The sequence below is a fragment of the Mus pahari genome, chromosome 8 (assembly GCF_900095145.1).
Source record: "Mus pahari chromosome 8, PAHARI_EIJ_v1.1, whole genome shotgun sequence".
Lineage (NCBI taxonomy): Eukaryota > Metazoa > Chordata > Mammalia > Rodentia > Muridae > Mus > Mus pahari.
The window spans coordinates 95,297,034-95,306,931 of record NC_034597.1 but is presented as its reverse complement, the minus strand read 5'-3'; the positions used below and the strand labels follow the sequence as shown (position 1 = coordinate 95,306,931).

Genomic DNA, 9,898 nt, shown 5'->3' with positions numbered 1-9,898 from the left:
TGACACCTCACCCGACATGTAATTATTGAACTATGCCTCTTGAAGCACCTTAAAATCTGTGTTAATACAAATGTATACATTAAAATGCAATAAAATAATTTGAAATATGAAAATACGTATTGTAAGGACATTAAATTCCAATGACTTCACAATTTATCTTGGCCTAAAGAAGATACCTCTTACCTTGAAATTTGTAGGTCTGAGAGAGACCAAATTATTTTATTTACTGTCTGTAGAGAAAATATTATTTAATCTCTCTGATGTATATGATATAATTACATAAATATATCTTATACTATATACACATGGATATACCTATATATTTTATTCTATAGTAATAAACTATTACATGTTTCAACCAATAACAGATTAAAAATATACAAAGATTAAGTTTTCTTTGTACTTGTGCGTGATGAAGAAATTAATATGTGCTATATTCACCAGTCAGACTTTTATAGACCTTAGCCCTGAGACTTACAGTTGAGTATTGAGGTTCTGTAAAATGGCAACCACAGAAGTTACCTCATTAAAGTATGAAAATATCCCCTGACAATGGGCAAAGAGACACTTGGTTGATGGTGGTTTCCTTATGTCAGTCAGGAGCAGGGCAGAGAGCTCTGCTTTTACATTCCACCTTGATGTCTGGCTTGATGGCCAAAGCTATCTTGTGTCTTGGACTCATACAAATCAAAGCAAATAAAATCAAACAGGCACTGCAGCACTCCTGCAGACTGCCATGCCACCCACAGACTTGCCCTCCAGTGAATGGGAAGGCAGGGCATAGACACCCATTTGCCACCAGCCATGTGGTACACAGCCCATGCGGCCAGCCTGCAGCAGGAGCCACCCACCACAGTATGGTGAGCAGATGTGAGAGAAACAGCATTGTCGTGGAGCAGCTTGAGCATTATGAGGAGAGATGGAAATGGATAGTCAAGGCAGAAGAGGAGCAGTGTGTAATGAGGGACCAGTCATGTCACATGAGGTCATGATGAGGTCCCAGACGAAGCTGACACTGAGAAGCACGTCTGAGTCTATAACTGCTCAGTGGCCAGGGACTGTGCCAATGCCCATGGTTCATATTACCACTAGAGAACGCAGGAAATTCCCTGGTTGGGGCAGCTACAGGGGACCTCATAGATGTCCAGGAGCTGTTCATAACTGGTCCTGCTCACTGGATGCAACAATCCAGAGAGCTGGCCCCATCTCTCACCATCGACAGCACTCAGGAGAGCTGGCCCTGCACCTTGCTTAGGAAGCACAGGGGTGCTGGTTCTAGCAACTAGCCAATCCCTGGGTATGAATTCGGGAGAAACTGACCCTGCCACAACTCTGCTATGGAGTAATGAGATCCACCCTCCACCTACCTCTGGCAGTAGCAATGCCGCTCACAGGGTCATGAGCTCTGGGGAGCTAGCACTGCCACTCTCCAGCTTCAGCGCCTGAGAGTGGACCTTGCATCTCACCTGGTCAGCACAATAGAAATGATCCTTGAGGCACAATTGGAGGTGGGTGCAAGTGAGCCATCCCTCAGGGCAAGAGTTTGAGATCTGCCCTGAGGAGGCCTGGGTGTGAGGGTAATGCCCTCTTTCTCCAGACCTGAGTTCCAATCTCCAGTACCAGGGAGAGCTGACCCATTCTGTGATCATGAGAGAACCGGCTAGCTGTGTTCCTGGCCATAGAACTGGGGAGAGAGGACCAGAACCTTGGCTGGGCATCACAATGTAGCTGGCTTTGGATGTTAGGTTGGTGATAAGCCAGCCTAGAGAGCATGAGATCAGGAGAGATGACCCTGCCTCTAGCCAATGGCAGCATTGGGTGGCCTAGCTGGAACCATGCTGGGAACTTGCCCTTGTGGTCCAGATACAACCTCAGAAGGTTGGGAGGACCCTCCAGAATGCACCAGAGACCTGGGCGGTGAGAGAGTCTCAGGACTCAAAGGGAGGGGCCTTAGATAAAATGCTGGACAGTAGGGAGAGGGAACATACAGAGCTCAGCTTGCCTTCTTATAGAACCCAAGACTACCAGCCCAGGGATGGCTCCACTCACAATGGGCCATCACACCTTTGATCACAAATTGGGAAAATGCCTTACAGCTGGATCTCATGGAAGCATTTCCTCAAGGGAGGCTACTTTCTCTGTGATAACTCCAGCTTGTATCAAGATGACACACAAAACCAGCCAGTAGAGGAAAAAAGGAAGGAAGGAAGGAAGGAAGGAAGGAAGGAAAGAAGAACAAAATACTGAAGAAAGAAAAAATGGAAAGATGCCAGCCAGTCAGTTACCTCCAGGTACAGGTAAGCGATGTCCTCCCTAGGAAATTCATTCCTCCAGAAGCAACCATCAGTAAAGCTTGCTATATTCAATTATTCGGCAAATCATTGTGGAATATGGCAGAAGATAAGGGGGTTATTAAGAAACTGGGCAGAGAAACATTCTGCAGAATATGTGGAATCAGTAGATATATAACAGAATGTGAACATAGGTGAACGAATGCAGTATTATGAATGTGAACCTAGGTGAATGAATGGCAGCAAGTATCACTTGTTTGCTGAGGAGGGTGAACTTGAAGACTATTTCCAAGAGGCATGGAAATGCAAATATGTCCCCAAATGGATTAGGACACAGCGGGAATATTTCTTTTGAGTTTGCTTAATAAGAAGTAGGCCTCAGGCACACTGACACTTTAGAACACAGTTGCCAAAGAAAGGTGTTTAGAATTATGCTAACATACCATAAGGAAATTGAAATTTCTTAATGTCCCAGTATACTATTAGCAACATATTTGCTTTCTTATAGGCTCATTAAATTCAGGAAAACACACTATTCAAATTAATAGAGTTCAAATGTTTGAATGAGTCCTAAATATGCTGAACAGCCTAACTCAATTTTTCCTTTGCCCTTGCAGCTCCTATAAACACAGAGTCCATGTTTTATCATGTCTACCTGCATGTTGGAAATAAGAAACTGAGAAGAGCTGTGGCCATGAGTGGATAGTTAGAAAAAAAAATAATGTGTTACAGGAAACACCATGTGTGGGTATAAATTCTGGATCCACTTTTTAAGAAAGTAATCACATTCTTATAAAAGGGAATGCTCTTGAGTATGCTCACAGAACTCTATATGACAGTATTAAAGGAAAAAAATTACAGGATGCTAAGGAGATTACACTATTTTCACATGTATATAAAGGTCTCACTATTGCTAAAATGTTAGTGAGAAAACTGTGGATGTTTCAAAAACTGTTATTTTTAAAAACAAAAATTCTAATATTGTCTTTATTGTTCCATTTTCAGTTTTAAAGGGTTTAAATAGAAATAGTCTTATCAGAGATTATTACATTTAATCCTACAAATTTGGTTTTATGTTATGGAACTTACAGATGTTTAACTGTATCTTTAAAAATATCTGTTTGGGTGTGGATTAAATTCATGTTCTTGTGCATTGTAAACTTTTTTCTACTTCTGAGCTACATTTCTACTCTGTCTAGTTCTTTATTCTGATGATTTTTGTTACAAAACTTTCTTTGTAAATGGCCATCTTCTCATCCTGATTTAAACATGTATTTTAATGTGTGTACGTATGTGTGTCTCATATACAACTACTTGTATATATTTAGATTATGCTGATATATATGTGTATATGTTTGTGTGGCTATCATGTATATATTTTATGTTCCCTGTGGGCATATAAATGTTGAATATGAAAATGTTTTTATGAAAATATTCTAATGAATATGTGAATAAAATGTGTGATATTATTTCTGGTTCATTTATATATTCATACTTTTATGTATGTATGAATTTGTATATAACTCTATGTGTTCACTGACATATAAACATGGATATGATAATACATATGGCATGCAACAATATATGTATATGTAGCCTTATTTGTTCTTCTTCTTAATTGTACATTTGAACATAATTTTACACATCATAGAATTTAATAATTTATACTTCTAACCTTTCTGTTTTATTGCCTCCCTTCCAATCAACATTTAAGATTTGGGTATTTGGCTGAGTAGAAACGACTTTCTTTTTTATTTTTATTATTACTTTTTATTTACATCCCAAATGTTGCCCCCCTCCCAGTCCCCTGCCCAGAGTTCTTTACCCCATCCTCCCTCTGAGAGAGTGCTTCCTCTCCACCCCTCCCCCCCCTTTCTCTGGGGCATCAAGTCTCTACAGGGTTAGGCACATCCTTTCCCACTAAGGCCAGACAAGGCAGTCAGGGATGGGGATATCTGGCAAGCCCCTGTATGCTCTTTGGTTAGTGGCTTACTTTCCAGGAGCTCCAAGGTTTCCTGGATAATTGACAATGTTGACTTTCCTATGGGATTGCCATCACCTATTAGCCAAGAAATACAACACACTTATGATACAACCTACAGACAATAAGAACTTAAACAAGAAGAAAGGCTCAAGTGAGGAGGCTTCAATTCCATTTAGAAGGGGGGACAAAATAATCATGGAAGACAGAGGGAGGAAATTGTGTGGGAGAGGGGACTTGGAGGGGAAAAAGAAGGCAGGGTCAGATATGGAGGATGGGAGAAGACAAGAGAGAAGCCTAGAGGAACAGGAAGATGAATAGAAATGTGCAGCTGCTGAGGTTACAGGACAGGGCTGGGGGACCTCAGTTCTGGAGAACTGGAATGGGGAAAGCTCTTGGGACTCAATGGGATATTAGCTGAAATGCCCAATAGTGCGGAGATGGAACTGGAAGAGACCACCTCCAGTAGATAGACAAAGCCATCAGTGAATGGGTTGGATCCACAACCCACCTCACTAATTTGTGACCCAGAGTGGCCTTCTTTGAGAAAGCTAACTGTATTTTTTTTTTTAGGAGGAATTACTCTTTTTATACTTTTGGAGATAAGAATCATAAATTTTTTTTGGTTCTCATCCTATTAAAAAATAAATCCAGTCTTACAAAACAGAATTACTACTTTAATCCTTTAGAATCCTTTTATGTTTCTTTCAGGAGAATCTTTTGTTGTTCCAGTTATACCACTTGTCTTTCTGCTTCTTAGGTTTTCTTCTCTGATGTGGACACATCACTAGAACCTGGATTCTTTTTACCTGGTCAGCAGATCCTGGAATATACTTAGCTCACTGGGATTCACAGAACTCCATTTTCTATAGCTCACTACTAACTCCTATAGATTTGCCATAACACAACAGGTTCAGCCTAGAAGATTCCAATTAACTGTAGATAGGCAGTGCTAGGAAAATTATACTTGTCATGTTTATTTCAGTCATGAACCAGAATTAATTAGAACATGTTCTAACTCTTCTGATATGACAAAGTAGCCAAACATGCTTAAAAAACTAAAATATCTTTTTACAATGGATGTTGCAAAGTAAATCAAATCAGTGAATTGAAGAAGTAATAATGCAGTCTCCTGTTCATTTCAACACTTTTCACAGTAGTCTAGAAATAAAAATAGAGCCAGATGTGGTGGCACACGCCTTTAATCCCAGCACTCGGGAGGCAGAGGCAGGCGAATTTCTGAGTTCGAGGCCAGCCTGGTCTACAGAGGGAGTTCCAGGACAGCCAGGGCTACACAGAGAAACCCTGTCTCGAAAAACCAAAAAATAAAAATAAAAATAATAATTGTTTACAGTTTCAGAGGTTTAGTCTGCTTTCATAAGGACATCAGCATGGTGACATGCATCATGCTGGGATAGTAGCTCATTGCTACATCCTGAAGCATAGGCTGAGAGGGAGAGAAATAGAGAAAGGCTCAGGGAAGAGAGAGAATGAGAGAGGAGGAAAGGGAGGAACAGAGATGAGAGAGACAGAGAAGAAGAGAGAGAAACAAAGACAGAAATACAGACTGACAGACAGATACCTGGACCCTGGGTCTGGTATAAGCTATCAAAACATCAAAACTCTTCCCCCTTTCACCCGCAGCTTTCCTCCCCAACACCACCATAGCCCACTCTACCCCCAGTGATGTACTTTTTCCAAATGATCACACCTCCTAATTCTTCTGACTCTTTCAAAGACATCCACTCCTTGGTGGCAATTATTCAAGTTTATACGCTCACAGGTGCCATTTTTATATAAATCACTAGAGTATATATACAAAATCTTTATACATTATTATTTACAGAATGTATTAGTCAATGTAACTGAGCAGTTTCTTTTTGTTAATATTTAATCATTTCTTTGAATATATCTATGTATTAGTGATGTTCACTTTAATTGACTATTTTTGCATACTCCTTTGGATTAAAATGGACATATTGATATTTTATGAGATATTCAATGTGACTGTAATGAAAAAAATATATGGCTTCATGTAGATTGCACAAATCAGTCATTTTTACCTTTTCTTTAAAATGTTATATATGATAATGTAAAGAGAAACTGATTTTATAAATTTAACTGAAAAAAAATGCCTGCAACTTAATCGTGTATACTCTGCAATCATGATTTTCCTTCATACCAAGTAGAGATAATAGATAGATAGGTAGAGAGAGAGAGAGAGAGAGAGAGAGAGAGAGAGAGAGAGAGAGATAGACAGACATATAATAGATAGATAACGATATCTAGATCAATGTCATACATACTACATAGTCAAAATTGATACAAACTTTTTTTTTTTTTTTTTTTTTTTTTGGTTTTCTGAGACAGGGTTTCTCTGTGTAGCCCTGGCTGTCCTGGAACTCACTCTGTAGCCCAGGTTGGCCTCGAACTCTGAAATCCATCTGTCTCTGCTGGGATTAAAGGTATGTACCACCATTGCCTGGCCAAACATGTCTTTTTAAAATCCAGTATTAGGTAGATGAATTAACATTACTTTGTGAAATCATCATTTTTCGTATATTCTGAAAATCTCATAGAGTGTCTTTAGATCATATTCATGCTCACTTGACTTACTCTTCCCAGATCCAACCCTTCTCTCCTCACCCTATTCTCTTCTTCCTCATTTAGGTCAACTTGTGCTGAAAAGAATTGTTATTTCTTTGGAGCATAACTGATTTTTCATATGCTACACTCACAGAAAACTGACACCTAAGCAGCTAAAACCTCTCAAGACTTTCTCTATAGGTGTGATGGTTTGTGTATGTATGGGCCAGGGAGTGGCACTACTAGGATATGTGACCTTGTTGGAATAGGTGTGTTCCTGTGGGTGCGGGTTTTAATACCCTAGCCCTATCATTCTGGAAGGTAGCATTCTGCTAGCAGTCCTCAAATGAAGATTTAGAACTTTCAGCTCCTCCTGCACAATGCCTGCTTACATGCTTTCATCCTGATGGCAATGGACTGACCCTCTGAACTTGTGAGCCAGCCCCAATTAAATGTCCTTATAAGAGTTTCCTTGGTCATGGTACCTGTTCACAGCAGTAAAACCCTAAGACACTAGGTCTGGGATTTCCTCTTTTGGGAGGGCACAGCTTTTGTTCATTGGGCTACAACTCTGGTGAGTTTGTATGCACAGCTGTCCTGCTGTGTCCACAGAAGGGTTTCCTTGAATGCCCTGTTCTCTGGCTTTTATACTAATGAATAAAAAATTTTACTGAACACTAGAAATCATGAATTTGACCAATGTAATTGAATTAATTAGACCGTTAGTGGGCTACAGTGGATATCTTGCTTGTGATTACTCATACTTTCTGAAGCTGCATTGGAAGCTAAAATGACCTCGGCTTCTCAGCTTTTACTGTCTTCAGAAATTCCTAAGCATCTCTCAAAATGGGATTAATATTGGCATTTATTTTAGTCATCATCCACTGCTATAATATGGATGTCTTTCTAATATAGTAGTAATATAATTGTACTAAAAGTGCTCTTATAAAGAAAGCCTAATTAGGTCTCAAAATTTTGATTAACATGTACTCAATTACAGAATTTTTAAAATAAGAATCCTGAAATATCTCCAAATCAATCTACTTTATTTAACAATAGTCTAATGTGGGCAATTATTTTACTTTATGCGATTACATAGTAACTATGTATATCTAGATGTACATGTATGAACATTATTTGAGAATAGTTCCTTTCCTCTTGCCTCTTGACACTGAAAAGCTCAAAGCCTTGATTATGTAAAGCCATGAAAAGTTTGTAAGATAGTAATTTAAGACCAGAAACTTGGTTAAGTGTTTTTATGCTCTTAAGTACTAAGCTCTTCTCAGAGGGAATCCCATAGGAAAGCCAATTTTCATGCATTAAAACCCATGCCTGCTTCTATAGTTGTGCTGTTTCTGTGAAGAAAAAGAACATGAAATCATTTGAGATTTTTTTTTTTCTCCCAAATTACACTCTAAGGTTTTTGGTGCCATGACATATTAAAGAGTCATAAAGAAACTAAAGAAAGTATGAATAGAAGTAATAAAGAAATGGGGCACATGGAGCCCACAGGCAGCGTCTACTGAAGTCATTCAAGTTCAGTACTATGGAGAAATTGCAGGAATAAGTATTTGGAAATTAGAGGATCTCAAAATTTGAATATATAAAAGCTAACAGGGTAAATGATTTTGCTGATTGGTGAAGTGAAGTTATTGTAAGAATTTAATAGTTCTGTTACTTCATCAGCTTAGAAACTTCTCTCAAAATCAACAAAAGTTGAAATCAGTTATTTATTAATTTTAATTTATGGTAAATGATATATTTGCTTAGATGTATACAATATATCAACTTCTATTGTTGCTGAAGTTTCAACATTCTTTTCATCTAGAAGTAGTAAAGAAATTATTAACAATAAACAAATCCACAAATAAAAAGAATCAGATATATTTACATAATAATCAGTATCAGAAGAAACTTATAAAATTTTGGAAATAAGATAAGACAAAAGTACATACTATGTTAAATATTAAAAATAAAAATTATGCAGAAAGTGATTCACTGCTTGTATTTTTTAATTTTTTTAATTAAGATATCCCTTGATAATGTAAATCATTTACTGTTAATTACTGACTCTTCTCTATTGGCCTTTGAGAAATCTCAGTTCCTAACGCTACTAGAAATTACTAGAGTTTGTTGTTTTCCGTATTTATTGTACTATTTAATTCTATCAGTCAAATATTTTAGTAGATTTTTGAATAATTTTTTTATAATTTTTAAGATTGTTTTGCAGAAGGCTGGATTTAGATTTCAGTGTTTCCCAGAATTTATATGTTACAAAATGTAAGGGTCAGTTTCAAGGACTATTCATTTACATTGATTTTTGTGTAGTTCCTATATTGCCTCTATTTTTAGGGTATTAATTCAATATGCCAGAAAATATGAGAGTTTTAAAAATTAATTCTTTTTTCTACATATTAACATTAATAGAAACTTTTTAAGTAAATACATATAACTTTCTAATATTTACTACCAAATATATAAAGATATTGCATTTCTCAGTCTTGATATGTGTTTGTTTTTATTATCTGGGAGAACTAAAGAATTTACTAAGCAGGTCAATGTAAAATTGGCTTAAATGTGTAGTGAACATGCATCAACCTGAACCTGAAGCTATGTGTGGGACAAAACCGTGTTCCTCAGCTTCGACGTTGTAGTCGTTTGTTTCCTGCAGTAGTGACCTTATTCTGAACACACCACAATGCCCAAGAAAATTTATGTGTCACTTAGTTTCATAACATTAAAAAAGAACATTCAGAGGTCAGGTGGGATTATCAGAATTACACAAATGTGAAATCAGTACTTGCTTAGTAACTTATGTTAATGTATTGCTGCACTTTAATATTCCAAAAGTAGAAGGCTGGGGAAGCTGATAAAGAAGAGATACTGAAATGCTTTGAAGTAGACCTTGGGCTCTTCTGTGTCTGCAGTGTTCTGCTGCTGCCCTCTGAACCTCTGCCCATAGGAGAAAGATACAAGTCACTTTAGGTCACCAGGAACATAAAACTAGAGCTGAACACAACACCAAGGTCAGGCATTTTTT

General features: G+C 37.7%; 1 non-coding gene across 1 annotated transcript; it reads left to right on the top strand.

Moving 5' to 3' along the window:
• The first annotated feature begins 541 nt into the window (after positions 1 to 541).
• Positions 542 to 684, top strand: LOC115064589. The gene has a single exon (XR_003844427.1). It is a non-coding gene; the product is annotated as a small nucleolar RNA SNORA48 (small nucleolar RNA).
• The last annotated feature ends 9,214 nt before the right edge of the window (positions 685 to 9,898 follow it).